We start from the raw sequence: 27,273 nt of genomic DNA, 5'->3' as shown, positions 1-27,273 counted from the left end.
TATGTGGCTATTACAAATTCAGGTGTGTTTTAAATGCTAAATACATGATAGACTTGGAAAAAAATAGTACAGATAGAACAACCTTCAGTTTCAAGGGCCCTGTGCTGGAATCTAAGTCTAGCTGTTTATGTATTAGATTATTAGATACTAGCTCCAAAACTTTTTATTCTCCAAGTTTGAAATGGGACTCTGAATTCTTTTTAAATTTCCCAGGCAAAACTCTTCCGTAACTATGTTTAGAAAACAAGTGTCCTCATCAGCAAAGCTCTTGGTCACAAACCAACCTCAAAGTCAACAAGAGATGACAGGACCCAAAGGCAAAGGAATGAACCACTTTTTAAATCTTTATAATACAAATTAAACAGAAATAAGACACCATCAGATTGCCCAAATTTTAAAGTCTCACAATACCAAGATAGACTATGATGCAGAGCAATGGGATTTCTCGCACATAGCCGAAAACTACTTTAGAAAAAAGCTCAGTGTTTTCTTACAGGATTGAAAATAGTCCTATCTGTGACCAACCACTCCAATATCCACGTGTTTAACACGGGGTAGGAGATACATGTACAAGAATATTCAACACAATGTTGTTCATCATAGCCAAATGCGAAAAAAAAAAAAAATTAACAGCAAAATGGCTAAATATATCATGGTATATCCACACAATGGGAAACTACACAGAAAAACAAAAGTGAAAGAACTGTAACTCCTTACAAAAATATGAACTGAATTCAACACATAATGTTGTGCAGAAGAAACTATGCATCTCTTGAATCAATCCAGAAGAATACATTATAACATATAAACCTATTTCACAGAAGTTCCAAAAAGCAAGTAATAAACCATTTGTCTAGGAATGTCTACAAAATTCATAAAATTATAAAGAAGAACATGAAAGTGATTATGACTGAAGTCACTGAAGTATTACCTATGAAAGGAGAGAAGAGGTTACAATAATGACAGACAAACAGGGAACTTTTGTGGCCTGGTAATACTCTACCTTTTGCCCAGGGTGGTTACACAAATATTGGCTTTTTAGTTTTTTGTTAAATCTTATGTATTAGACTCAAATATACGTAATGGCTGTAATGAAACAGAGGTTCACAAAACTGTCCAAGGCAGATACCCCTGCTTAAAGAGCTTCACTTGAAGAAAGGGAAAAGCACACCATTCTTGGATAGGAACACTCAGAATCATAAAGATGTTCATTTCTCCTTATGTTAATCATATAATTTAAGTACATACAATAAAAATGTCAATAGGCTTTTTCAAAAAGAAAAGTCAATTTAAAAATTAATAGAGAAATATAAACATATGAGATAGCCAAGAAATTTGTAATGACGGTGGATTGACTGCCCTTTCAGAGACTAGAATAAAATTTTTTAAAAGTTAGAATGATGAGCAGATAAACAGATCAACAAAATATAACTGGAATTCCCGAGATAGAGCCAAACACATAATGGGTATTCAGAATACAATAAAGGTATTATCTGAAATGTTTTGAGTGTAACACAAAATTTGGAAGCAATTTTTAAAATTAGATACAATTCCACTACATAAGTATAAAAAAATCCCTCATGGCAAAACAGGGTAAGCAAAGTCAAAGGACAAACAACAAACTTAAAAGCAACAGTATGTCACATCGCCAAGAGCTAATTTCCTTAATATATCTAAAGCTCCTACACATCAACAATAAAACAGTAACCATATAAAAGAAAAATAGGTATAGGCACAATCAGCTCTGAGAAAAAGAATTACCAATGACTCATTCATATGAAAAGATGCCCAAACTCTATAATAAGAGAAATAGAAGTTAAAAATCAAATAAAATAACATTTTCACCTATCAGATAAACTTAAGCAGCACTCTGCACTGGTGAGTGTATAAGGAAACAGACACACTAAAACACTGTTGGTAAAAGTATATACCAATATAACATTAATGGAAAATAATTTAGAAATGTGAGAGATGATATATTTACATTTATGCATATGTACTTCAGCACTGATATAACAGGAAAATTGGAAAACAGGGGGACTACTAAAGCATGTTACATTCAGTCGATGGAATGAATGCTCTACAGCCAACACAAAGAATGAGGCAGTCCCATAAGTACTAACGTGAAATGGTCTTTTAGGTATCCGTAGCAGCAGATCTTTTTCCTTGTAGGCTTCACTACTGGTAGAGTCAACTTTGGTAAGGTAATGGAGAACATCTAGTTCAAGAACTATGACCTCCCCATAAATACTAAAGATGAATTCAATGCTACCAACTGAGGAAAGAGCTTTTTATAAACCAGCATAAAAATCTACAAATTACCTACAAAAAAAAATAACATTCTATGGAAAAGTTAAACTAAAAACATCCAAAACTGAATTCTTACTGTACTTGCGCCCTAACCTGCCTCCTCATCCTACCAAATCTGCCTCCTTTCCTGATAGATCTCCTATTTTACTTCATGGGGTCGCTTCTACCCAGCTCCTCAAGTTAGAAACAAGAGCCTTTATTCATATTTTCTGGGCTCCCAAAATACTTTTAAAATAATTTCTGTAAGTGCTTATATTAAATTGTCACTGGCCTATAAGGTTGACTTTCCCTTTAGACTGTGAGCTTCTTAAGGCTTGGGAACAATTTTATTCATCTTTGCATTCCTACCAATCCCTGAGTGGAAGGCCTGGCTCCATTTGTGCTTTTCATTCACTGAAAGAAAAAATGGGGGAGGGGAGATCATGCCTCAAGAGTTTGCTTAAAGTCAAGGGGAGCAGACTAATAAACAGTTCATATTTACCTTCCATCTTTCCTAAAGGGCTTAAAGCTCTTAATATTAATTGCTACAATTAGAAACTCTGTAACTACAAATGTAAAATAAATACAAGAAGCATAAAGACAACTTATTAAACATTCAGTAAGCATTTCTTGTATGAGTACAATGGATGAACACAGACATGGTTGTCCCTGCACTCACAAAACTTAAAAGCCAGTAAAAGGACAATTAAATGAACAATACAAATGATGATCACCAAGTTTTTTATTACACAGAGAACAAGCATCATGAGAACGCAATAGAGAGCTTTATTTGACATTCCTCTCTCAGGGCTCTTTCTTGTCTCCTGAATTATATGGCCACTGTGCATTCTAATCCCACATAAACCAAACACACTCAGCTCAGCCAGTGAGAAGCCCTATTCTGCCAGGACAGGCCTACAGATATCAGACACAACATCCTCTCTTCCTCCCCAGACAACCCCAGACAATGGCACAGAGAACTGCCAGGCTAGAGCCCAAACATCCTTAAACTCCATGGTAAACTGATGATGTTAAAAACAGCCAGAGAATAATTAACTCACAAATCCCCAAGTGCATTCTCAGATCATCCACATGAACCAAAAAGCAGTGAACTTTTCCAAATGCACAAAAACAGAAGCAGAAAGCAAGTGATTTAATCAAGATAAGACAGAGATTAAAGGTAGGCATCTACCTACCACCTGAATGAGTGTTTCATTTTGATCTCTGTCTTGACCAACTATACAAAATTCCTATGAACTGAGAAAAAATTTATTTATACTCTCTTGTGAAATTAAAAGTACTAGATTAACTGCATTCACAAGTGCTAAACTATGAAGCACAAGTAAAGGCTGAACTATGAAGCTTCAGTTTTATTTCAGGTGACCTGCTAAAATAAACACAATCCATATAAAAAATAAAGCTCAACAACATACACACATCCCCAAAAAATCACACAGAACACACACATAGAAAGGGTGGGCCTGCTTCCTATCCACAACACCATCAAGCTTGCTGTGGTAAATGAAAGCCAGGAAGCTCATCCCTGAACAGGATGAAGGGGGATGAATACAAGAACAAGGAAGCCCTTCTATAATGACAGTTCAGAGTGTGTCTCTGTGTGTATATATACTTACATGTTTAGTCTCTTAGGTGTGTGAAAGTAAAATAAATACTGGGGCCCCTAAATCACCAAGCTAAAGGGAAAAGTCAAGCTAGGAATTGCTTAGGGCCAACCTGCGTCTCCTTCTATTCGAAGTCACCCCTCTGCTCTCTAAGATAGATGCATATCTGATTGCCTCCTTTGGAAAGGCTAATCAAAAACTCAGAGAATGCAACCATTCCTCTCTCACCTACCTGTGATCTGGAAGCTCCTTCCCAGCTTCAAGTCTTCCTGTGTTTGCTTCAAGTTGTCCTGCCTTTCTGGACCCAACCAATGTACTTCTTACATATGTTGATTGATGTCTCATGTCTCCCTAAAATGTATAAAACTAAGCTGTGTCCCGGTCACCCTGGGCACATGTCATCAGGACTTCCTGAGGCTGTGTCAGGGGCGTGCATCCTCAACCTTGGCAAAATAAGCTTTCTAAATTAACTGAGACCTGTCTCAAATTTTCTGGATTCACAGTGGCACATAATGGCACATAATGCCAGCAAATCAGAAGACCTGATGAAAGGAAAAAGAAGGTAGTCTAACTTCATTATGACTGAAAAAAATGAATCTGGCATATCCATACAATAGGATATTACTTAGCAAATAAAAAAACTAACTATTGACACACAAAACAGCATGAATAAATCTCAAAATAATTGAGTGAAAGAAGTCAGAACAAAAGATTACCCACTGTGTGATTCTATTTATATAATATGTAAATTAGAAAATGCAAACTAATCTACAGTTACAAAAAGCTTATCAGTGGCTGGCTGTGGATCAGAGGCAGGAGGGAGACAGTACTGAAGGGTACTAGGAAACTGTCGGGGTGACAGGCATGTCTATTATCTTTAGTGGTGAGAGCTTTATGGGTGGATACCTATGTCAAAACATCAAACTTCACACTTCTAATATGTGCAGCTTGGGTGTCACTTTACTCCTCAATAAAACTGTTTAACATTTTTTAATAAAAATAAGTTCACATTGACCATTTCAGTTTAAATGAAAACTTACAATATGAAGGAGATTATTTTCACATTCAGAAGGATATTTTATCACAGTTACATAACATACATATCATGCTTTGTGGGCAAGCAATTTCAGAATGAATACAGATGCGGAATATTTAAATGTCTGTATTTCTTCCCATTCATCCTTTTCACGATTTAAAAGAAGCTAAAGCATTTTACAGAAAATTCCCATCACTTTCAAGTTTCTTACAGAGACTCTCTAAAATTCAATAAACATCTAACTTTTTGGAAAAGATGGGACCTTAAAGACCATCCTGCCCAACTTTCTCAATTTGAGGAAGCAAAATGAAGAGCCCATCCCCTTGCGGAGTTCATCCAGTCTTACGGCTTTGAAGTCAGCTCTACTTTGCTGACACCTACCTTTGTCATTTTAATCGACATCGCCACTGAACTACAGACATTTATTCAACTGCCCACTAAGCTACCTCACTTGACTACCTAAGAAGTATCTAAAACCTATTGCGTCCAAAAGGGATATTCTGATTCCCCTCACCATCAACTTCTCCAATTTTCCCCATCTCAGTAACTGAACCATCACACATCCAGTTGTTCAAACAAAACAAAACCTAGAAATCATCTCCTGCCTTCCACATAGAATCCACACTTAAGTTCTTTAGCTCTGTCTGCAAAGTACATTGCCAAAGCTGTCCCAGGCTCCATCTAGATGGCTGCTATGGCTTCTTACCCAGACAACAGCTCAAAAGGGTCCCCATTTCCTCTTCTGCCTCTACACAGTATCCACAGTCATGGGGCCATCAATCCCCAGACCTAGAACACTTACAGACTTAATGCCATGATTAAAGTGAAATCCTAACTCCTTATTCTGCCCTAAAAGATCAACGCCCCTGGACAGGCCTGGTGGTTCACACCTGTAATCCCAGCACTTTGGGAGGCCGAGGCAGGTGGATCCCAAGGTCAGGAGTTCGAGACCAGCCTGTGCAATATGGTGAAACCCCATCTCTACTAAAAATACAAAAATTAACCAGGCATGGTGGCCGACACCTGTAGTCCCAGCTACTCAGGAGGCTGAGGCAGGAGAATTGCTTGAACCCGGGAGGCGGAGGTTGCAGTGAGCTGAGATCAGGCCACTGCTCTCCAGCCTGGAGACTCTGTCTCAAAAAAAAAAAAAAAAAAAAAAGATCAAGGCCCCTTCCACCTCTGTAGCCTCATTTAGCACTATCTCTTTTCTGGCTACATTTCAACATTTCATACTGACTGTCTCCAACACACTAAACTCATTTCCACCTCTAAGCCAACGCTTTCCCACCTCCATACCCGGAATGCACACAGATACTTCACCATTCACATCTCAACTCAAATAACATCTTCAAAAGCTTCCCAGACCTCACAATCTACAGAAGCATCCCCTGGTGAGAAGTTGGTGGTGAGGAGAATCAGGAGTTCCCTTTTGGCCACAATAAGTTTAGATATTTATTAGGTATTCAAGTGACTAGCTAATTCACTTATGATAGACCCCACTTTACTGACTTTACAGTACTTATCACTACCTAAAATTATCTTGTGAAGTTTTTTACTTATTTATTACATATGCTAATAAAATTCATTCATTCATTTATTCATTCATTCATTCATTCCTGCTGTGCCTATAAGAAGCATTAGCCCAAATAAGAATTGTGATCCTTTCTTATTTCACTTGAAAGCATTCATCTCCAGGTGCCTGGTACTACTGGGTAAAAAGTACCCACATCCATTTAAAAACAAAAAACAAAAAACAAAAAAACGGTCTATTTTGATCCTTTTGTAATTCCTAAGTGTGATGATTATTTTTACCTTTTTACAACATCAGCACATTACCTGTCTGATGTTTAAAACTAAAGGTCAATTTCAACTGTCCTATTAATTTTACAAGATCCCAAATCTCCTTCCTCAACCTTTTTACATCAGCACATTACCTGTCTGATGTTTAAAAATAAAAGTCAATTTCAACTGTCCTGTTAATTTTACAAGTCTCCAAATTATGCTTCTAAAGAAATGAAAAATTCAAATCCTGACCTGCCTCATTATCATGAGATTTCTATTTGATACAATATCAACTTATCAATTTAGAGGTATGATATTGATTTTGGGATTGCACTGCCTCTCACTAAAAAAATACACTTTTCAATAAGGATCACGTCAATATAAAAAGTGTTAACTTTTAGTGATTAGATTGGGATCTGTAATATCTTGCCTTTGGGGTACTTGGCCAATAATCACTTACATAATATACTATCTAAATGCACCAATTTAAACATTTTTAATGCCTTAATTTTCTTTTTTCAAATTTTAAAGTTTTCAGACACTGTTACCAAAAAAAATCACAATAGATTTTTTATCGGGATGGTACACATTATAAATGATCTCACAGTAAATCATTAATCACTGGGACGTACATTTCATAAGGACAGAGATTTTTATCCATTTTGTTCATTGTATCCCCCAGCACATTCCTGGCACATTATCAGCTTTACAAATATGTGTTGTTAAATACCTGCAAGCTCCTGTTTTATCTCACGGAGATCACCACATTATTCCAAATTTAGAAGGTACTGCCAATATGTGTAATCTCTTCTTGCTATTGCTTGATGTCATTAAAATATTAAGCATGAGCTGAACAGCAATTCCAAAGCACAAGTGCTTGACTTTCAAGCTATATAGTGATATGTGGCAAATGGGCAGCAAGAGATCAACACAGACTTTTGCATAAGATGTGATCAACATAGATTCTCTTATGCTGTACTCCGGCAAGACTCAATATGGAATCTGGATACACGAACTGCTCTAGGGCTAGGGAGAAAGCCACCGATGGAAGACCATCTATGCATCTCTGAATACAGGCTGCCAGAGTATCAAATTTTATACTGACCCCAAGGTGAATGTTAAATAGCTCTACAGAGCTGATAACAAAAGTCGCCATAATAAAGTAGTCAGAAGCAACAATTGTGAATCATACAAAAGAAGCTCAGTTTTGAGTGTGCTGCAAGTAATTTATACTAATGAAAATTAAAATAGTGAAGTTTATGAATAATTTAATAAAGATTATTCCTAAAACATTACTCTTGCCTTCATATTTCTAAGAAAAAAACAGTAGAGATACAACTAGTTTGCTGGGAACTACATATAACACAGTGAACACAAGTGGGATGTGTGTCATATGAATGCCACCTATCATATCAAAGTAGCTGACACTGCAGATCTGAAGCAAGCAGCTCTCTACCACCTAACAAATCCTAAATACAAATCCCTGTTCCAACCTTGATCAAGTAACCTTGACATTTACCACCTCTTTCTTAATATGAAAATAGGAATAATCTCTGTCTAGATTTGTAAATAATGAAATTTATAAAGAAAAAGAAAAACAAACAAACATACACTTCTGATACTTTGATCAACATGGTGTGCCTACCTGAACGACTGGATGAGGTGGAGCAGGTTCAGAACCCACTGGGAGAGCTCCAATACAAGGCAAGAAGACAAGAAAACAGGCCATTATTTAACAAACAAAACAACCTGTTATAAAATATGCATTATACCACTTCACATCCACCAAGATGCCTGTAATCAAAAAGACGGTAAGTGTTGACAAGAATGTAAAGAAACTGGAACCCTCACATATTGATGGTGAAAATGTAAAATGGTACAGTCACTTTGGAAAACAGTTCCTCAAAATGTTAGGCACAGTTATCGTATGACCCAGCAATTCCACTACCAGGCATACACACAAATGAACTGAAAACTTAAATCTACACAAAAGCTTCTACACAAATGTTCACAGCAGCATTATTCATAATTGCGAGAAAGTGAAAGCAACCCAAATGTCCATCAACAGACAGACAAATAAAATGTGGTATATCCATATAGTGGAAGGTTTGGCAATAATAAGAAATGCATGATGATACGCAAAGATAGATAAACCTTGAAAACATGCTACTGAAAGAAGTCAGACACAAAAGACCGCATGTCGTATGATCCCACTCACATAAAATGTCTAGAATAAGCAAATCTATAGAGACAGAAAGTAGATGAGCGGTTGCTTAAGGCTGAGGGGTTTGGGAAAAATGGGGAGTGACTGCTAATAGGTGCAAGGTTTTTTTTGTGATGGAAATGTTACAGATTAGACAGCGGTGATAGCTGCACATCTGTGAATACATTAAAACCATTGAACTGTACACTTTAAATGGGTGAGTCCTGACGGGCACGGTGGCTCACGCCTGTAATCCCAGCACTTTGGGAGGCCGAGGTGGGTGGATCACGAGGTCAGGAAATCGAGACCATCCTGGCTAACATGGTGAAACTCCGTCTCGACTAAAAACACAAAAAAATTAGCTGGGTATGGTGGCTGGCGCCTGTAGTTCCAGCTACTTGGGAAGCTGAGGCAGGAGAATGGAGTGAACCTGGGAGGTGGAGCTTGCAGTGAGCCGAGATGGCACCACTGCACTCCAGCCTGGGTGACAGAGTGAGACTCCGTTTCAAAAATAAATAAATAAATAAATGGGTGAGTCCTATGGTATGTGAATTACATCTTGATAAAGCTATTAAAATATATTGTGTATTATCTTTAAATAATTATAGCTTTCAACCATCAAATGATATGTCTTATCAAGATGAAGTATGGATATGTTGTCACCCCAACAGCTACATTCCACATAGTTCACAAAGTTCTGTCGCAGCCCCCAGTCCCCATGACCAAGAGTCTTCCCCAGGCCTTTTCTTCCCGGAGAAGATACTCTTTCTTCCTAGAATCACAAGTGGAGCTGGTTTCAACTGGGGCTGCTTCTGTGACAAGAAAGAATGGGCCAACACTCAAAGAAAAGCAGAATGAGAGAGGGAGTGGGGCAGTGGGATAAGCAGGGAGAGGGAAAGAGGAAGTGGAGAAAGGAGCAGACACAGAGAGGAAGAGCACTGTATTTATTATTGGGGCATTTGCATCCAGCCATGCTGGCTAGTTTAAAGTGGGTTTCTGTAATTTGCTTTTAGGGGAGTCTTAATATGTTATTTCACAACAAACTCTTTCCTCATTTAACGGATGAACTTTCTAAGGATCTATACACAAGTAAAACTAAATCCTGGGCCATTTTTGTTTAATAACAAGACATATGAAACATTGGAAAGAGCACATATAGCTCAGTGGTTAAATGAAGTCAGACAGATTTAGATTCAAATGTGAGTCCTAGGCTTACCTAAGTGACCTTGGTAACACTATTTAACTTCCCCAAACCTTAGTTGCCTCTTCTGTAAAATGGGAGCCCTGGGTTTGGTTTCCTTACAGACAGGCCACTGTCCGGATTAAATGAGATAACCCATGGCAGGGTGTCGGTACAGTACCTGGCATATGAAAACACAAATATATGACCCACCATTATTAGTGGTAAACTCATGATTTATCACAGATATATTTAGAGCATAGAAAAGTTTTGATTTAAAGCAAAGAGAGTATGAATAAGACTAGTAGGTAAGACCTGGAGAAAGCTGTATCACGCTTCACAAAAAATATTTTTCATTCATTTGGAGAGCATTATTTTTAAGATATGTTAGAAACTAAACCTAGCAATGGTAAACACAACAGCCAGAACCAAAAATGCTAATTCATAAAAATCAATTCCGGTTCATAGCTAACCTTGTCAAATACATACCTTAGTCAGAGTTACTTCTTCTTAGCCTTCAGTCTGCAATCACTTTTGAAAACCACTCCCCACTTGCAAACAGACAGCTTTAGATGATTATTTAGATTGCTAAGCTTTCTGTTCTTCTATGACACTGAATATTAATGCATCCACATGAGAGAATTACCTCCATTCATCTACTGCCTGTAGATATCACTAACTTGACTCAGACATAAGTTCTCCCCAAAAGTGACCCTGTGATCACCCAGCTGAGTTTATTCATTCATTCAACAAAGATTTAGTGAGACCCTACTATGTGCCAGGTACTGTACTAGGTACTAGAGATGCAGAGAATAAAATAGGTACCTCTTCTCTCTGTTCTCATGAGGACCTGTTGCCTCCTCATCAGAACATTAACCACACTGATTTCTGATTTCCTAATTACTTCTCTGTAACCCCTACAGAGACTCTAAGCAAACCTGAGGTCAGGGACCATAGCAAATCTGATTTTCATTGTATCACATTATTTTGAATAATAAGTCATGGAAAAAAATGAAATAGAATGAGTTGTCTGCACAGTATAGCCACAGTATAGCTATTCACATGGTCAAAGACTCATGCAGAGCAAACTCTGAAGTGTGTAGAGACACATAGGCTTTACAGGTCACTGAGACTCCCATCAGTGCCAAATATAGTCTGCCACTCATGTCCTGGCTACATCTAGAGCTTGATCCAAATTATATGATACAGATATAAAACTATATGATACAGATATAAAATTATATGATACAGATATAAAATATTACATTTTTATAAATACATATATTATCTTTTCACTGAAAATATGTCTATATAAGGTAAAGAAGAATAAAACTGCACATAGATTAGCTAATATAGAATTTCTTAGGTGAAACCCACCAATTCCAGAAAAAGCATGAACTACTACAACTCACCCAATATGAATTTAAATAGCCCTATAATTAACTGTTAAGAAAACTGAATTTGTAATTGAAAATCTCATGGAAAAAAAATCTCTAGGCCAGCCAGGCACAGTGGCTCACGCCTGTAATCCCAGAACTTGTGGGAGGCTGAAGCAGGTGGATCACTGAGGTCCGGAGTTCGAGACCAACCTGACCAACATGGTGAAACCCCGTCTCTACTCAAAATACAAAAAAATTAGCCAGGCGTGATGACACACACCTGTAATCCCAGCTACTGAGGCTGAGGCAGGAGAATCACTTGAACCTGCGAGGCAGAGGTTGCAGTGAGCCAAAGTTGTGCCACTGCACTCCAGCCTGGGCAACAAGAGCAAAACTCCATCTAAAAGAAAGAAAGAAAAAGAAGACAGAAAAGAAGGAAAAGAAGGAAAGGAAGGAAAGGAAGGAAGGAAGGAAGGAAGGAAGGAAGGAAGGAAGGAAGGAAGGAAGGAAGGAAGGAAGGAAGGAAGGAAGGAGGGAAAGAAAGAAAGAAAGAAAGAAAGAAAGAAAGAAAGAAAGAAAGAAAGAAAGAAAGAAAGAAAGAAAGAAGGGAGGGAGGGAGGGAGGGAGTGAGGGAGGGAGGGAGGGAGGGAGGGAAGGAAGGAAGGAAGGAAGGAAGGAAGGGATGGAGGGAGGGAGGGAGGGAGGGAAAGGAAAGAAATATCTAGGACCAGATGGTTTTACTGGAGAATTCTATTTAAAAAATAATTAACACTCATTGTATACAATCCCTCCCAGGAAACAGAAGAGGAAGGAATACATCTCACTTCAATAAAGGGAGTGTTCTAGACTTAAGAAGACTAAAGAGACATGAGAACTAAATGCAACCTGTAATTCCAAACTAGATCCTGTTGCTAAACAGAATTTGATGAGATAACTGGTAAAACTTGAATAAAGTCAAAGATGTGATTATGGAAATGTATTAATTTTCTCATTTTGATGGTCATTTTAATATTACACAGAAGAATGTCCTTTTTTTAGGAAAATACCACAAAATATTCGGAAGCGATGGGTCATCAAGTCAGCAACTTACTCTCAAATGGTTCAGGAAAAAAAAATGTTCTCTGAAACGTACTCATAACCTTCCTGTAAATTTAATATTGTTTTAAAACAAAAAAATTATTTCTTAAAAATATAGAAGGCTATCTTTATGATCTCAGGATATAGAAGAATTTCCTAAACTAGGTATAAAAATATTGTAAATCATGAATGTTATAAATTCAGTAACATGAACATTAAGAATTTTATAAATGGAACATTATTCAGCTTTTCAAAAGGAAAGAAATTCTGGCTTTTATAAGTCACATAACATATATCATATGTGACAACATGGATGAACCCTGAAGACATATGCTAACTCAAATATGCCACTCACAAAAAGACAAACACTGTGAAATTCCACTTATATGAGGTATCTAGAACAGTCAAATTCATAGAAACAAAAGGCCAGGCTGGGCCTGGGGGAAAATAGGGATTTGTTTAATTAATATACTGTTTCAGTTCTGTAAGATGAAAAAGTCCTGGAGATCTACTACCCAACATTGTTAGTACACTTATCACTACTGAACTACACACTTAAAGATGGTGAAGACGGCAAATTTCATGTTTATTACCACATACATATATTCATTTATTGACAACACTATGAAGAAAGGAAGGAAATAACACAATATTGCAGAAGTCACTCCTCTCTGGGATGGGATCTAAAAAGGGCACACAGGGAACTTAAAAAAAATTTCCTTAAGTTTGAGTGCAAGTGGCTTTCATCATCCTCCAAAGGGATACCTCTTGCAAATCTAATTTTTAAAATCAACTCCCCAGGAAAGGGAAGATGTACCAGTACAAAAAGCTCTAAAAATAAATAAAGAACTAAAGGAGAGGGAAGAGAAAAGGAAAGAACCAGGAATTCTCCCAATATTATTAACTTTAAAGTATATTTTCTAAATAATAAAGGATCAATTTCTGTACGACAACTTAGTTATAAGTAGTACTGAGTAGTACTGATCAAATTAGATGGAACTTTATATAACTACCAAATATCTTTTTAAAATATGGAGCCAAATAATATCAAACCCTCAGCCTCCCTATATTACTCACCGAAACAGGAGGAGTCAGACAGGACAGCGGCAGTCCTCAGTGGTCTGACCAAGGGGAAGCAGAAAGAGGTGCTGAGGGCCAGCGTTCTGCCTGGAGAAAAATGGAAGCTGGCGGCTACACAGAATACAGCTTGTTCAGAGGCCTCCCACTCCTGACTGGTTTCCCTCTAAGAAAAAAAAAAAAAAAAAAGGTAAGGCTCAAAAATATATGCACATAGTTCCTAGGGGGAAAAAATAAATGTCTAATTCTTCTCCTCAGTAGCTTTAAGACATGCAAATCAAATTCTGAATTTTCTACTGTTCAACTGGCTGTATCAGCTGGGACTCAGGTCAGATACAGACGGGTCACAGATGCTGACTGAAAATCACCTATATTTTACTCTTATTTTTATTCACAATGCTTTCAGGAAAAAAACAAGTTTGATTTAAATTTTTCTCATTCTATTCAAATCACCATAGGCTCTTTATCAAATGAAATTCTTACTGTGAAAAATACAATGGAATCCTTTAAAGATAAAATGTGCAACCTCCAAATAGAATCTTAAGTCCTGCCCCATACCCTGAACTCCAGACTCACATTTTCAATGGTCTCCATATTTCTACTTCAAAGTCTAGCAAGCCTCTGAAACTTAACACAGTCAAAAGGAAAATCTTTCATATTCACCCTTTCTCATATTCTAACAGCCACTTCTCTTCCAGGCAGGCACAAGAGGCTGTCACACTTACCTTTCACTGAGCCGTTAGCATTTAAACTGTCCATGGATGGCAAAGCTAAAAGAGTACTGACTGTAACACTCCTTCTAGGGCCGCATGGTCCACACAGAGTTCTGCTCCTGCCAGCGCCGAAAAGCACTCAACCTGGCTCCCGCACCCGCTTACCTGCGTGTTCCCTCCCACAGCGGGTTGAGCACACGGGGTTCCAGTAAGTGGGGTCTGCACCTGCCAGCGCCTAAGTGGCTGGTTACTTTTGGCACCCACATCCCAGTTCCTGCCAGCAAAGGGGTCAGGGAAATTATCTTGCTTCACTACCTCAGCCAGGTGACCAAATTAACATCAACAATAACCAGTCACACTGAAAGCACACACCTAGGAAAGGGGACTGTGCCCCTCTGCAAGCCAGGAAGAGAGTCCTCACTGGAACCCAACCCTGCTGACACCCAGATCTCAGACTTCCAGTCTCCGGATCTGTGAAAAAATAAATTTCTGTTGTTTAATCCATGCAGTCTGTGGTATTTTATTATGGCAGCTAACTAATACAGACCTTAAGCAAAAACTAAAGAAATCAATCAAGTAAAGAATTTAGTCAATAATAATGTACCAATACTGTTTCACTGGTTGTGACAAATGACAATACTAATGTAACACGTTAACAACAGGAAAAACTGGATGTAAGTTATTTGGGAAGTCTCTATTATTTTCACAACTTTCTGTAAATTTAAAACTATTCTAAAATACAAAATGTATTTCTAAAAATCCGATAGCTTCCTATCATATTTTTATTATAACCAAAGGCCTCCCAATCTCTTTCACTAATCATCTAACATTTATACCTTGCTCACTCAGGTCTACTATGTTCACCTTTACAAGGGATACAAAGTATGAGTTACACAAGTGTACACATTTGTCAAAATTGATCAAACTGCACACTTAAGGTCTATGCATTTCACCACATATGTTATACTTAAATTACAATTGTTTTAAAATACATGATTGCAAAATGAATAATCTGATGGCCTAAAAAGAACCCTTGAATTTGGTGGCTGCAAACATTAACATTTCTTTTGCTCTGGAATCTGCAATTTGGCATGGTTCAGCATGGATACCTCATTGCTTCTCTATCTGCCATCAGCCAGGGACTGGTATTATCTAAAGGCTCACTCACTCACATGTCAGATGGTGTATGCCGGCTGTCACCTAAGACTTTAGCTGGGCCTGCAGGTTCGAACACCTATACAAGGCATCTTTATATGCCCTGAGCTTCCTCACAATATGGTGGCTGTATTACAACAACTTTATATTCAGTGTGACTCCAATTTTGTTTCAATACACACATGCATTCTAAAAAAAATTAACAAAAGTTTTCTCTGGAGTGAAGGACAATGAGTGATTTTTTAAACTTTCAGTTACACATTTTTATTTTATAAATTTTATACAATAAAATTTATTGCCTTCTAAACCAGAGGAAAAAAATTCAGTTCCCTATTAGGGTAAGTAACACATTAGTGAAAACACAAATGAAATTGGAAATGCAAAAGTGTCAAATATATTTACATGTTATAAAAAAAGAATCCGCTCACAAACAGCGAACATATTATGAAATACTTCATTCCACCTTACTTTTTTACCCCCCGAGATGGAGTTTCGCTCTTATTGCCCAGGCTGGAGTGCAATGGCGTGATCTTAGCTCACTGCAACCTCCGCCTCCTGGGTTCAGGCGATTCTCCTGCCTCAGCCTCCTGAGTAGCTGGGATTACAGGTGTGCATCACCACACCCGGCTAATTCTTGCATTTTTAGTACAGATAGGGTTTCACCATGTCAATCAGGCTGGTCTGGAACGCCTGACCTCAGGTGATCCACCTGCCCCAGCCTCCCAAAGTGCTGGGATTACAGGCGTGAGCCACTGCACCCAGTCCACCTTACTTTTTAAGTTACAGATGAACTGAACATCAGCACATCAGAAACTAATAAAAAATACAAATACGTTCAATGATATCTGGTGTCTTCTAAATTACATATCTGGCCCTTTTCATGGCACAGGTCTCCCTTAGGTCCAATTCCTCCCTCAAAACCTTCTCTCCATATATTCCTTTAATCATAACCACCTACTTAACATTACCCTAGAAATAAAATCATTTGGAAAGCAAGGCCTACAAAAGCAAGCCTCAGATGCTAGATACTTCCTATCTTACAGCATGGTGTAACCTCACTTAATAATAGATTCTATATTTTTATTAAGATTTAAGGCCTACTGAACAAATACTATGGCTACCTCAAGGTCACTCTGGACTTCTCAGTAATGATTAAACAATCCAGGAGCCTACAGCAAGATCTTTTGCTCCTTTTCCTTCCTTGGCTTCAGCCTTACTGCAAAACATGCCCTTCCTTTCCACTATCTGGCCCTGCAAGGCATATTCTTACATTCCATACCGATCAACAATTTCTATCGTCTCATAAATTCTACACTTACTCTAGTAAAAAGTTAACTGTTTTGCTTACACTAAAGTTCTTTTCTTCATCTGACATCAAATAACTACTTTTATAATTTCCTAATTTTTCAAAACACTGTTAATTTGCTCATACCAAATTAACATACTAGTAAGTTATATTTTTGCACTTTTCATTTCCTGATGTGTCTTTTTTCTGTTGATTCACACTATCTGATTACAACAAATTCATAAGCTTTCTCTCAACCTGGACTATTTACATTATAAAAATGTTCTATGTTCTATAAAATGCTCAACTTTAAAATGATAGCTAAATGATTTTATTTATCCAATTTTACAATATGAGTTTTTAGTTATTCCAAGAACTTCATTGACTAGAAAGTCAATTCTTAGGTGCTTCAAAGAAACAATGTATTATCAGTATGAAAAGTTAAGGCTTGTGTGGTATTAATCAAATATTCCCAAGACTTGCCCAAATAGAAAACAACTGTAAATATACTCATATGTTGCTTAATGATAGGGATACATTCTTAAAAATGCATCATTAGGCAATTCCGTTTCTGTGTAGACATCACAGTATACTTAACAAATCTAGACAATCTAGCCTTCTACACACACAGGCTAGATGGTACAGTCTATTATTCCTAGGTTACAGACCTATACAGCAACTTACTGTACTGAATACCGTAGTAACCAACACAATACTATGTGTGTATCTAAACACAAAAAAGGTACAGTAAAAATACAGCATAAAAGATAAAAAATGGCATACCTATACAGGGCACTCACCATGAATGAAGACTGCAGGACTGAAAGATGTTCTGAGTGAGTGAATGTTAAGATCTAAGGCATTACTGTACACTACTATAGACTTTATAAATATTCTACATTTAGGCTACACTGAATTTATTTTTAAAAAGTTCTTCTTTCTTCGATAATAAATTAACCTTGGCTTACTGTAACTTTTTTACTTTATAAACTTTTTAAGTCTTCTGTAATTGCACTTAGCTTGAGACACATATTGTACAGCTGTACAAAAATATTCTTTCTTTATACCTAATTCTATAAGCTCTTTTCTATTTACTTTTAATTTTAAAACTTTTTGTCAAAAACTAAGACCAAACAGGCCAGGCATGGTGGCTCACGCCTGTAATCCCAGCACTTTTGGAGGCCAAGGCAGACAGACTGCCTGAGGTCAGGAGTTTGAGACCAGTCTGGCCAACATGGTGAAATCCCATCTCTACTAGAAATACAAAAAAAAATAGCCAGGTGTGGTGGTGTGCACCTGTAATCCCAGCTACTCAGAAGGCCTAGGCAGGGGAGTTGCTTGAACCAGGGAGATGGAGGTTGCAGTGAGCCAAGATCATGCCACTGCACTCCAGCCCGGGCAACAGAGTGAGACTCCTGTCTTAAAAAAAAAAAAAAACCTAAGACACAAACACGTCCATTAGCCTAGGCCTACACAGGGTCCAGATCATTTATATCACTGTCTTCCACCTCCAATCTTGTCCCACTGAAAGGCTTTCAGGGGCTATAACATGCTGTCATCTGCTATTATGACAGTGCCATATTCTGGAATATTTCCTGAAGGACCTGCCTCAGGCTGTTCTATAGTTAACTTTTCTTTTTAGTCAACGGGAGCATACTCTAAAACAGTGATAAAATGTATAGAAACTACATAAACCAGTAATGTATTTAACATTATCAAGTATTATGTACTGTACATAATTCTATATGCTAGACTTCTACAGGACTGGTTGCACAGTAGGTTTGTTTACACCAGCATCACCACAAAAACATGAGTAATGTGTTGCCCTAAGACATTACGAATACTAAAGCTTCACTAGGCAACGGGAATTTTTCAGTTCCCTTATAATCTATGGGACCAGCATCATATATGAGGTCTCAGGACCTCACTATGCACTATGCAGTACACGACTGTACTACACAAATTAGGGCTATACGCGGCTGTACAAATTTATAGTAGTCCCAAGGTACCAACTCAAGACCTTTGGCTAAATAAAGAAGAATGTCAAAAATGTTTTAAGTCCTATCTCCTTCCCTTGATTCTCCTGCTTATTTCAGTACTGAAAAGAACTTTCTCTGGTTGCTGAGATGTTCAAATGAGTTCATTACTATCAAATCACTTTTAAAAACGTATATGCATTATATAAATTAAAAGGTATTTACTATTAGCATAGTAAAGAAAATATTGCCGCATGGGAGGGGGAGGAGTAAGCCTATGGCAGACATGGGGTTGGCAGAAGGGAAAGAAAGAGGGGGAAGAGACAGAATGTGAACATATGCTTGTCTCCCTAAAAGAAATGTAAATGTATACGTCCATCTCCCTTGCTCCTCATCAGCAAAATGTTGGCATTTGCTGATACACTGGAAGCAGCCTATTTAAGTCAGGAGTTTGATATGCTATAAGGTCATACACTGCATGTCAGTGTGGGAAACAGAGAGGATCCTCCACAGAGCTGAGAAGATGAAAAACCCTAAATTTTGATCAATTTATTAATAAACACAGAATAGTATTTTCTTCAAATACACGATTAATTTCACTACCAATACTTTATTCGCATGATACACATTATAACTGCTATTCAAGATAGTTGGGGATAGGTACTTTACTATTTAACTGGAAGTTATGACTGCAATACGAGATTTCAACAGAAGGCAGAATTATTTTACACTCCTTCCACATACTTTTATTTTAAGTAGTAAAGCACAGGGCAGCCTGTACCCTAATGTCAGGTTTCCAGCTCGCTGCTAGGAAAAGTCGTCTGGACAAGGGGGAATCCTGTATTATAAATGAAATCCCTGAAGACTAAACAACAGGAGCACATTCTAGCTAAGGACCGCGAATGAGTATCCTGTGTAAAGTGCAAATACTTACTTCTAAGTTAAGTATGCTTGAAATAATTATAAGTAAAATTTGAAGAGTCAACTACCTTTAGTCTGAGGCTAGAGTAGTCACCTAACTCTACCCACCACACACCCCATCAACAACTTCCTTAAATCTTATCCTCAATTCTCACAATAAAATATTTCCAAACTTTCTTTGCTGAATAAAAATGGCGCTGCTTTTCCCATCACAATACTGTTGATTTCTCAGTAACTCTTAGGCTCTTTAACCATCAAACTCGATTGGCCTCATTTAAATGCCACCCTTCCATAGACAGTGCCAGGTGCTTTTTTGAGGGTTGGGCCAGGAGGTAAAGGTGGCTGCTTCTATCAACAAGGTTGCAACTTTCTCAGCTAGAATCCTGGGAATAACTCCCTCTGACTTACCTTCATAACCTCTCTGCCTTCTCGAAACTGTTGCCTCTGTCTCCCTTAAACCACATTCCAACGCAAACTGTCTCCAAAGTGCAGTAGCACTTAAGCCTCTCTGTGCCCCTCGCACCCATCAACGCCATCTCTAATGCACCATTCACACCTAGACCGGTGCATCAGCCTCTCCGGTGGTCGCTCAGAGCCACGCTCGGGGCAAGCACCACCACGCAGGCCTCTGCGAAATACAGCCTTCCGCGCCCCGTCTACACCCCAGCCCGTGCGCACCAAGGGCGGCTGCGGGACCCGACCACCGAGTCCCAGCCCCGCTGCGGCGGAGGGCAGGGACCAGCATGCACACCCTCAAGTCTATATGAAGACCCTCCCCGGGGGCTGTCGCCGGCCCCAACGCCTGGCCCACCCCGGCCCTGGCGGCGGATGAGGGTCTGGAGGCGCACGCAGCAGGAGGGAGGAGGCAGCGCGAAGCGAGGGCTCTCCCGTAAAAAAGAAACTTGTCTTCGCCTCCCTTCCAGTGGCGGCGGGAGGAGTGCACCGAGCGACGGCCCCAATCCCCACAGCTCTCCCAGGCACCCCGCTCAGGCAGTACCGCGGCGGCAAAGGGCGGCAAAGGCGCGATGTCCGACACCCGGGTGCCTCGGCGTACCTACCTGTTGGAGTGGCAGGTGCACTGGGTTGCTGAGGGGCCGCAGGAAGTGGTAAGTCCATGGTGAAGTCCGTGGTACTGATGATACTGGAGGGCGACTGAAAGGCTCAGACTAGCGACTGCTCTCAACTTTGCGCCCTGGCCGCCGCCGGCGCTCGCCGCGAGTGACCGCTCCCCTGCCTCCAACTTCCAGCAACTTCCAACGCCCGCTCCCCACCTGCAGTGCGCTGGCGCCAGATGGTCGCAGGGAACAATCGTGGCGTGGATCGCCGACGCGGGAGCCAATCAGAGAGCGCCGGCCGCACCGCGCCCCTCCCCCCGCCGAGGATCGGAGCGAGGGGAGCGAGCGCGGCGAGGGCGTAGCGTGAGGGCTCCTCGCGGGCGTGGTGGGACGCGTCACCGAGGTAGGAGGTCAGAAGGGCGTCTTTGCCCCCCCTCACCCCTCCGTTTTTCCTCCCTGGAATGTCGCGGCCATCCACCTCTCGCTAGGAGGGACGGCAGACAACCTAGGAGCGCGGGGTGGCCCGAAGAAAATGGGGCAAACTGAAGGACGTCCCAAGCATGGCTGGGGACCTTGGGGAACAAGCTCAGACCTGGGAGGAGGAGGACGGCAAACCAAACCTACCTGAAAAGCCCCTTTGTCTTTGAAACTGCTGTGTAAAAGCCCAAAATTGAGAATAATCCCGTGTTCTGACCCTTTCAGCCGCCCTCCAGCCACACCTGGGCCTTCCAGGCGGCGGGAGGTGGGCCTGCGTTGGACATCTGTGGTCGCAGGGAGACCAACTCACGTGTTAAAGTTCAGTTCTTTGGTAGCCAGCCACCCTCACTGAAGGTCCCGACTTCCTCCTGAAAAGGTCAGTTTTTTGTTTTGTTTTAGAGGAAGTCTTGCAATGTCGCCCAGGCTGGAGTGCAATGGGGAGATCTCCGCTCACTGCAACCTCCGCCTTATGGGTTCAAGCAATAATCTGCCACAGCCTCCCGAGTAGCTGGGATTACAAGCGCCCACCACTATGCCTGGCTAATTTTTATATTTTTAGTAGAGACGGGGTTTCACCATCTTGGCCAGGCTGGTCTTGAACTCCTGACTTCGTGATCCACCCGCCTCGGCCCCCCAAAGTGCTGGGATTACAGGCATGAGCCACTGCGCCTGGCCAAAAAAGGCAGTTTTCTAAGCATCCCTTTACCTGTTGAGCACAGCCACCCTCAGACTTTTGAATTCTCCGTATCCACATACCTTCTGTGTGTTGGGGGAGGGGGTTCCTGTGTGTGTCTAATTCATTTGCCCCAAACTTCATAAAAGTAATCCATTTGATCTCTAAAGTTGATGCAAACATCAACTTTGTGCAGCAGATTTTTAGAAGACAATGCCATAGGAGGGTTCCTAACTCTCCTAGAGAGCTCAAGACTTAAGGCTTTGACAGTTTGTAATTTGTATAAAAATACTGTTCACTGAGAGTTTAACTGCATGTTTTAATACTTTTGGTAGAATACCTCACTTAATGCTCACAATTACAGTGTGAGATAGATACTATTACACACCCTCTTTCAAAGAAATTGAGGCACAGAAAAGTTACGTAATTTGCCTAACAACACACAACTAAGTTGACTGGAATCCAAGAAATCTACCTCCAGAGCTGACCTTACCACTAGGCCTTTGTCTTCCTCACACTTAAACCCATTCCAGAAATTCCCATCAGCTAGCAGTTATACCATTTGCTTTATAACTAGTCTGGAATCTTGAAAAATAAGAAAACACGAATAAGAACACACCCGCTTTGGTAAATCGGCCCGTGGGCTTTAGTTTCTCTGAAAAGGAAGCAGTTGAGCCAATCAGTGCAGCCCCTTCCTGCCTAAAATTGATTGGTCACCGTAATCTTAGTTTGGTAGATTCTCAGCTGAAACTGAATAGAGGATGGAAAGAAGAATAAGAAAAGAAAACCTGGACCTTCATTCAACCTGTGGAAATGTTCCAGTGGGAATCATAATCAATTAGAGAGCAACCCGTTCTGTTCAACTAGTTGCTTATTAAAGAATATTAATCCAAAAATCTAGATTTCTCTATTAATACATTATTAGAAAAAAAAATCCTTTCTTTCAGTTTGGAAACGTGCAGAGAAAACATACAGGTGGCTGAGCATACAAACTGAAAGAAAAATTGAAATACCATTTTAAAACGATTAAAATGTGTTGGGAACATACTGCAACCTCGAGTAAGCAGCATGGAGATACAATCTCTGCCTGCCACCACGCCCAGCTAACTTTTGTACTTTTTGTAGAACAAATAATGTCACAAAAGGAGTTTCCTTAGGCTGAATTTTTATTTTAGTCAGACATGACAGAACATAGCCTATTATTTGGGCCTACTTCACCTAAAAGCATTAAGAGAGTTTTGCATTTACAGAAATAAACAGGATAACAACTAGTTTTGAACTTTTTCTTCTTAAATGTTGAAATATAATGTGGTTAGATTATTTTACTTTTAGCTGTCAGTATCTATTTTGAGCTTTTACAAACTGCACAGTAGGAAAGGATTTCAAAAGTACAAGCAGTAATTAAAGATTTCATGGATGAAAGTTAAGCAAATGAATGCATAACTTATTTGGAGTACAGTATTACTTTGTAGCACATTTAAAATTATTTCTCTGATTGACCATTTTGAAATTTCCAGGCTGGCCAGGCATGGTGGCTCATGCCTATAATCCCAGCACTTTGGGAGGCTGAGGCAGGTGGATCACGAGGTCAGGAGTTCAAGACCAGCCTGGCCAACATGGTGAAACCCCATCTCTACTAAAAATACGAAAATTAGGTTGGCATGGAAGCACACACCTGTAATCCCAGCTACTTGGGAGGCTGAGGCAGGAGAATCGCTTGAACCTGGGAGGTGGAGGTTGCAGTGATCCAAGATCACACCGTTGCACTCCAGCCTGGGCAACAGGGCAAGACACCATCTCAAAAAAAAAAAAAAAGAGGCCGGACGCGGTGACTCAAGCCTGTAATCCCAGCACTTTGGGAGGCCGAGACGGGCGGATCACGAGGTCAGGAGATCGAGACCATCCTGGCTAACACAGTGAAACCCCGTCTCTACTAAAAATACAAAAACTTAGCCGGGCGACGTGGCAGCGCCTGTAGTCCCAGCTACTCGGGAGGCTGAGGCAGGAGAATGGCGTGAACCCGGGAGGCGGAGCTTGCAGTGAGCTGAGATCCGGCCACTGCACTCCAGCCTGGGTGACAGAGCGAGACTCCGTCTCAAAAAAAAAAAAAAAAAAGAAAAGAAAATTCCAGACACCATTAGACTTTATACTTCGGTACAGTATTTCTCTAATTCTACAAATATTTATATTTTTTTGGTTAGCATCCCCCTGGTAATCAATTAAATGATCCTACATTACTCTGGGACAGAGGCCAGGAACTTGGTCTTACAGCATAAAACTACTCTATTACTCTTTGTGTAAAATACATTCTGCTACTGGTCACTAGATACTTATCTCAGAGAGCTCCTAAAATTGTTCCCTTTGGAATTGCTTGACTGTCATTGAGAAATAAAAGAAAAAATCAACTCACATATATCTGATACAACCCAACAAGACTGCGTCTCCGTGGGGATCCAGGACCATCTTTATTAGAATCACTCAGGATGCTTATTTAGAACCCAGATTCCTGGACAATAGTCAGCACATAAAATAATCAGAATGTTCTATGTCAGAGCCCTAGAATCTGCCTTTTATCAGTGTTCATGGGCAATTCCTAAGTACAAGCTGAAGTTCAGGTACCATTGCCCTGGGCCTTTAATAGCTCTCATTTTGTTAAGAACTTCATTAGAATTAAACAAATGCAAAAATAATTCACATATGCTGATTCTTATACCAGAACAAGTAATTTAACTAGATTTTATTGTGTTTCTAATTTACAAATAATAAATCCATAACCCTTTTCCTATGCTAAAATGTTAAGTAAATTAACATTAAATTAGTACTAGTAACTATGACAACTAATATTACTAGACCCATTTTGTCATTGAAGTAAAATAAAAATCAAATGCCCAGCATCCTTATTGATTATATATGTGTAATAAATATATAAATACTCCTCTATATTTCTGAGTAACTATGGTTTCTTACAAACCATAGTTTGTAAGATCTGTGTAAATCTATGTAGACCTGTGTCCTGATCAGCACAGATCAAGCCAACAGAAAGTTATTTGCCCCACTACCTCAGAAAAAACAGGTGGAATGCTTTAAACACCTGGCATTCGAAATTGTATTGTGTATTTGTGTCTGTTTGCTGATTTGCTGTCTGCATCCCAACCCATAGAGTGAGAACTGTATGAGTGCAGGGGCTCTGTCCACCACTGAAGCACCAACACCTAGAACAGTGCCTGGTGGGTACAGGTGCTCAGCAGATATTTATTGAATAAACAAAAAGGAAGGCAACAGTTCCACATCAAGACAGTGCCTAATATAAAAAGTTTCACTGTAAATCATCAATAAATCTTTGAAACCACAATGTTTATTTTCAATGGTCATTTAATTGTGTCAGTTTGTTTTATTAGCCAAAGTTTGCAGTATCAGATTGCCTCTTTTATACCATTTGGTGCCTGGAAAATATGCAACACAGGCTTTTCTTTCTTTCTCGCCCCTAACATTTCTGAGGGCTGGGGGGAGGCAGGAAGTGAAAAATGTCCACGAGTCTTCACTGCCATATTGCTCTCATAGCTCAAAGTCTACGTTAGAATCATCACATCCTTCCTGAAATATGTTGCCAGCCTGTCCTTTGAAGCAGAGCCCTGATAACTTTGTTTCAAAGAGTGTCTAATGCAATAGACATTTATTTAAGATCGCTTATGTGCTAATAATGGAGACATTCAACACAGTGCCCAATTCCCTGTATTTAAACTTATCTTTTGGTCACCTTTACAACAAAACATTTCTGTTGTTTTTTTCTTATGCTGCTTTCCCCAACAAACTGGAAAAACTCAGAAAGAAAATTTAAAATATTTTAAGATTGCAAAAGTATAGTTAATCTTTTGAAAATGTGCAATGTCAAGCAATGTATTTACAAACCAATGCTGACATTTTAAAAACAGATAAAATTTAATAAATTTATTTTATTGTTTTATCTCTAAGATCTCATAAGTTATTTATATTTCAAATGTCAGACACATTCAGCAGATTCTTCCAAAGCAGAAGCAAAATGAGCTTTTAACTTAATGAGTACCATGGTTACACATTTATCATATTTCTGCACAAGTATCAACGTTGTTTATTATTTCTTCAGTTTTACTCAAATATATGATAAAGTCAATAGTCTATTACACACGCACAGCATTTTTGCACATGGAAAAATTATGCATACTCTACAGATTCAAATAAACTGAGTAAGAATGACAAGTGTAGAAAGAAGGAAATATGCAGCCTTTTCAATCTTGTATTTGTAAAAAACATGGTCACTTTTCCTAATTGATAATTCTTAATGTATATGACATGGCTAGACATCAGAAGAAAAATGACAGATATAAATAAGAGATGTCAACAAATACAATTTTTCTATTGCCGTTAACAGCCTCTGCCCCACTATGAGCTTGCAGGGCCCTGGCTGTCCCTGCAACACACCGTCATGGTCTCTGCCTTCTCCAACTCTGCAGAAACTGACCCAGCACCCTTGCTAGTCTATCCAGCGAAGATGCTCTCACTTACCTGAGCTCATGGATGGAGGAGAGGAGCCTCCACCTCCTCAGTTCACAGAGTCATTTTCATCTTGGTTCCATTGCTGCCTCTTAATCACCTTTTTGCCAATTACACTGCACTCTCTTCTTTCTCTTCAGTTCATCTGCCTGGACTTAGCTCTCAGGGAAGATAAAGGTCGAGGCAAGAGTGATGGCTGATTCAGAAAGATAAATATTCCTCAAGGAGAATACCTGCATGAGCACAGGAATGAGTTGAAGGAGTCTATGCAAATATTTTCTTTTCAACATAATAATTAAATTTAAGTATTACGTGTTCTCACTCATATGCAGGAACTCGGAAAGTAAATCTCATGGAGACAGAGAGTAAAATGTGGTTACCAGAGTTTGGGAAGGGAAGAGGGGATGAAGAGAAGTTGGTTAAGGGACACAAAATTACAGAAGGAATAAGTTTTAGTATTCAGTAGTACAGTAGGGAAATTATAGTTAATAATTTATTTTGTATTTCAAAATAGCTAGAAAAGAAGAATTGTAATATTAATATTCCACACACAAAAGATAAATGTTTGAGGTGACGGATATTCCAGTTACCCTGATTTCTTCATTATACCTCCTATACAGCTATCAAAATATCACATGTACCCCCAAAATACGTACAGACATTTTATAATAAAATCTTTTCAAAAAAATTAAATTTAGGTGTTATAAATTTGAGTCTATCCACTGATTCTTAAGAAACTACATAAATTTAGTAGCTATATAGTTAAATAATATTTTACTAAATTTTCTACAACTACTTCTATTTTAATGGCAGTGATTTAAGGTTAGAAATAGTAACCAAAAC

The 27,273-nt window shown here is 39.2% G+C and overlaps 1 long non-coding RNA gene across 2 annotated transcripts in view; it reads right to left on the bottom strand.

Moving 5' to 3' along the window:
* LOC106999775 (uncharacterized) overlaps positions 1-21,128 on the bottom strand; it is a 47,984-nt gene extending 26,856 nt beyond the window's left edge. The window contains exons 1-3 of one of the 2 annotated variants that reach the window (XR_013396902.1): positions 20,754-20,992; positions 14,731-14,829; positions 13,646-13,811 (exon numbers count right to left, since the gene is read on the bottom strand). This is a non-coding gene — a long non-coding RNA (uncharacterized LOC106999775). Of the gene's footprint in view, positions 1-13,645; positions 13,812-14,730; positions 14,830-20,753 lie in introns of both variants that reach the window. The other variant, XR_013396901.1, reaches the window with a different exon arrangement.
* Positions 21,129-27,273: the final 6,145 nt, after the last annotated feature.

The sequence above is a fragment of the Macaca mulatta genome, chromosome 8 (genome assembly GCF_049350105.2).
Source record: "Macaca mulatta isolate MMU2019108-1 chromosome 8, T2T-MMU8v2.0, whole genome shotgun sequence".
In the NCBI taxonomy this organism is placed as follows: Eukaryota; Metazoa; Chordata; class Mammalia; order Primates; family Cercopithecidae; genus Macaca; species Macaca mulatta.
The sequence above is the reverse complement of the archived record's forward strand: the minus strand, read 5'-3'. Positions and strand labels throughout refer to the sequence as shown.